Source organism: Mus caroli, unplaced genomic scaffold, assembly GCF_978045245.1.
Source record: "Mus caroli unplaced genomic scaffold, Mus_caroli_1 scaffold_8, whole genome shotgun sequence".
In the NCBI taxonomy this organism is placed as follows: Eukaryota; Metazoa; Chordata; class Mammalia; order Rodentia; family Muridae; genus Mus; species Mus caroli.
Window position 1 is genome coordinate 13,980,735 of NW_028227263.1, and position 4,630 is coordinate 13,985,364.

General features: G+C 45.9%; 1 pseudogene; it reads left to right on the forward strand.

Annotated features, from left to right (window-relative positions):
• Window positions 1-230: 230 nt before the first annotated feature.
• On the forward strand, window positions 231-706 carry LOC110299522 (U1 small nuclear ribonucleoprotein C pseudogene; annotated as a pseudogene).
• Window positions 707-4,630: the final 3,924 nt, after the last annotated feature.

Below are 4,630 nucleotides of genomic sequence, written 5' to 3' on the forward strand. Positions count from 1 at the left end.
GCTCTGACTGCTACCCTGAAGAGCATCTGCTCTCCCTGCAATTCTGTGGAGGGCAGAGCACAGCAAGCTAGATGCATCAGCCCTCCACACGAATTCTCTGTCTCAATACTTCTTTCCCTGCCTCCACTGGCACACAAGTTGAAATCTAGCCAGAGTCTCTATTTCAGTTCAGAGAGCCTTTTTAGAAAACCAGGTCAGGGACCCAGGTAGCCAACGGCCTGTGGAGCAACATGCCTAAGTTTTATTGTGACTACTATGATACGAATCTTACCCACGATTCTCCATCTGTGAGGAAGACACACTGCAGTGGTCAGAAACACAAAGAGAATGTAAAAGACTATTACCAGAAATGGATGGAAGAGCAGGCCCAGAGCCTGAATGACAAAACAACAGCTGCATTTCAACATGGAAAGATCCCTCCAGCTCCTTTCTCTGCTCCTCCACCTGCAGGGGCAATGATCCCACCTCCCCCAAGTCTCCCAGGTCCTCCTCGGCCTGGCATGATGCCTGCATCCCACATGGGAAGCCCTCCCACGATGCCCATGATGGGTCCCCTCCTCCTGGGATGATGCCTGTGGGACCAGCTCCTGGGATGAGACTGTCCATGGGAGACCACATTCCCATGATGCTCGGGCCTCCAGTGATGAGATCTACCCACCCTATGATGGTGCCCACGTGGCCTGGCACGACCCCGCCAGACAGATGAGAGCAGAAGCGCTCTTTATCATTTTGTATTTCTTGTTCTGTTTCCCCAGGAGATCTTGGTGCTGCGCCTGAGTGCTTACTAGATGCATGACAAGGAACTTCCCTTCCTAACAGAGAGAATACTTATTGGAGGGAGAAGTGATACAAAAAGGTCAGGTTTTCATTTATATTGTGAAATGTGAAAATACAATTGTAAGCTGTTTTAGTTTAAAAGAAAGAAAGAGAGAGAGGGAGAGAGAGAGGGAGAGAGAAAGAAAGAAAGAAAGAAAGAAAGAAAGAAAGAAAGAAAGAAAGAAAGAAAGAAAGAAAGAAAGAAAGAAAGGTGGGGGAGGGAAAGAGGGAGGAAGGAAGGAAGGAAGGAAGGAAGGAAGGAAGGAAGGAAGGAAGGAAGGAAGGAAGGAAGGAAGGAAAGAGAAAACCAGGGCAGACTAGTCCTCCAGCATCCACAGGAGAACTGTCCCTGTCCCTGTCCCTGTCCCTGTCCCTTGCTTTGCTAAGCACACAGGCTTCCTCCCGTTTTCAAGTGCCAGCAGATCAGCTCCCATAGCTAAGCCTCAAGGAAGTCTACAGTTAGGTGGGTGAGGCACATAAAGATTCTGTGTCCTCTTCAAACACTGACCTAGAGATGTTCTTTACCTTTCCCAACCTCAGGCCTCCACCTCCAGCTAAAGATGCCTGTTTGCAGCTGGCCACACCCACAGCTCCCGAGTCTGCAGAAAAGCATATGGCCCTGCTCCATGATCCTCCCATCTGAGAGTGGTCAGGGAGGCCTATGCACACCATGTCCTCAGCTCAGGACAAAGAGGGCCTCCGTCCCCTTAAAACAGCTCCGGGGAAAATGGAGAGCAGCTCTAGCATTAACTCCTTGCCCGAGTAGGCACCGGCTTCTTTAAATCCGATTGCAATCTTAGCAGGCTTGCAGGCCTGAAACAAAAGCCTCCTGACCCCTGGAAGATGACTTCCATGAAAGTAGAGCTCATTTCAGAAAATCAAAGCAAAGAAAAATATTGAATACAATTCCGAGGCATAATGCATTATTATGGGCTTTTATGGATTTTATGTATAATTTCATGTAAAGTTAAGAGGCTGAAGCGATCTCGTACATTCAGCTGTATTATCGGCCCAGTACCAAACAAGTTCCACATCTTATTATGTTCACAGTTGACACACTATTAGAGAAATGTGCAGCTGTCTTACTCTACTATTCATTTCCTCATTACTATTTTATAAATATATGATTAACAGTTATTGTAGCTGCCTAATTCACATTTATTGCAAAATGCAAACCCCACAAATGAATGCTCAAAGCAAAGGGATGTGGTTTTAGAGTAATTTAAATTTTACAGTTCCATTTACTCTGCTTTTTAATTTGCTGTGTAATGAGCCTATTAGAATACAGCACATCTGGAAGTTCTTTGGGGAACATTTAATTTTCTGTGGCTTCAGTACTAACAGAACTTGGACCAGAAAGCCCACAGATGCCTAGAAGACTCTACAAATCCACACATTTTATGCCAAGATGCTGGTTAATTGTGCAGATGAGACAATTACTGCAGAGCCTCAAGAATGGCTTCTCGGTGCTTAAAAACGAACGCGCCAGCAGAGGACCTTTCTCTAGGCAAAGTTTCCACATTAAAATCCTAAAATTAGAGGTCAGTGAGAGGGCTCCTGGGGTAAAGGTGCTTGCTGCCACGCCTACTGATTTGAGTTTGATACCAAAGAGAACAAATTCTCAAAGGGTGTCCTGTGACTTCAACACAGAGTGCTCTCTTGCTCTTGCTCTCTCTCTCTCTCTCTCTCTCTCTCTCTCTCTCTCTCTCACACACACACACACACACACACACACACACACACACACACACACATGTAAATACAAGAAAGAAAACTTAAAAACAAAAAAGCCTAAAACTAAGATTCCCTGGTTGTTGTTGCTGTTGCTGTTGTTGTGGGGTTTGCTTTGGCTGTGTAGCTTTTGTGGGGTTTGGGGTGAGGACGACACATGCACATGTTTCTCATTCAGACTGGAAGCTATCTCAAGGTGTGCACTTTCCCAGATTCATCTTTCAGCCTTCTAAGGAGCCCTCCTGGCCTTTTTCACCCTGCATAACAAAGGCTCAGCAGCTGAGTATCCTCTAGGCCCAGCCTGAGGATGCCAAGAGGCTGCCACCAAGCCTACACCACACCACAGAGGCATCCCGAATATTTGAAATTGATTTGAATATTACCTACAGATCACTGCTGCGGAACTCATGTTTGAGAAATAATGTGAATCCGTTGCCATCGATTAGCTAATTTATGTTCTACAACTAATCGAAGCACAAATCTCATTAGCCACAGGTCAGTAAGGCTCGGAGAGAAAAAGACAATCATTGTGGTAGCCCAGTTGGCTGTAAAGACACAATTAGAAGCCACTAGACTTCTCTCTCCTTTTGCCCAAGCTGACTGTGAAAGGAAAGAACAGTCAGCCAGTTTCCTGGGGTCCTGAGGCCACTTTGAAAAGAAAAAAAACCAAAACTGTCAATTCAATGATCCAAGGTCCCTCTTTTATTTAATATGGTAACAATAAATGCAAGTTTACTGCTCTTCAAAGCATAGCATGCCCACCAGCTACTGGTACTGGGGAGAGGTAAGTTTTCATGGGGAGGAGTAAGGCTTTCCATACCCTAATGCTGTGTGTGTTGAACTATTACCATTTCCCAGAGCACTCGGGGACCGTTCATGCACCAATTAGGTTTTGCAGTCCAGACGCGCCTGAGCTTCACCCGGGATCTGCTTCATTCCTCAAACCCCTTTCAGACCAACCGGTTCAGAGACTTTTAAATCAATTTTAAATATGGACAGTGATTGGGAAATGACAGAAGGGAGAAAACTATCTGTGCTGGGAAGGTGGCTCGGCCAGTAAAGTGCTGCATGTGCGGGCATGAGGACCTGAGGTTGGATCCTTAATATGCTCATGAAGAGCCAGGCACAGGAGCGATTGTCTATAACCCTGACCACAGGGAGTGGGAGCAGGAGGATGGCAGGGACTGAAGAAGACATTCTGTTGACTCCTGGACTCCACACTCATGTGCGAGTACACCTGCACACATGTGCACACCCGTGGATACTCACGTGTACACAAATCAGACACAATCAGGACTGTAACAGTCGTCCCTAATTTGTATCAAAATAAGACCTGTGGCCATAAGCACCTCTTGCTGCGCTCCATAGTGTCATTTTAAGGCAGTTCCCACAGGCCACCAATGCAGAAAAGCAAGGGGCCTTGGATTTCCACGAGTCAGAAAGAGCCCTTTATCTGACTTAACAATGGAAAATTGGCTAAATGACTGGGAATAGAGTCCAAACTAAGATTTTCTGGAAAAGCAAACAGGAAAACAGCCCAGTGAAGTCCAGAGGGTCCCACTGACCCATTATTTCCAGGTCACTGCAATGCCAGGCTTAGTCCATAAAGGTCACTACTCGCAGCTGTTGGGCATATTTCAAGGGTGTTACTTTCTGTTCCTCTTAAACAGTGGACAGTCCACATTCTGTAAAGGCTGTGATACCATGGACAGGGAAAGAGGCTATCAGGTTATGAACAGGACAAAGTCACCCACACTTCCCCACTGGGACTTGGCCCTAATGTCACAGGATAAACAAGTTTCACATATGAAGTCTTTAGATTATGGTGGTGGTGGTGGTTGTTGTTGTTGTTTTACTGACAAAGCTCTTAAACCCTGAACATTTTCTTTTTCAATGTATGCATGATGTGTGTAGGTAGGTGTGTGTGTATGTGTGTGTGTTGGTACATGTTCATGTATGTGAAAGGCCAGAGGTCAACAACCTCTGGTGTTGTTTCTCAGACACTGTCCACCTTGCTTTGTGTCTTGTTTGTTTTTGACACAGAGTCTTTCACTGACCTGAAGCTAGGTTAGACCAGCTGGTC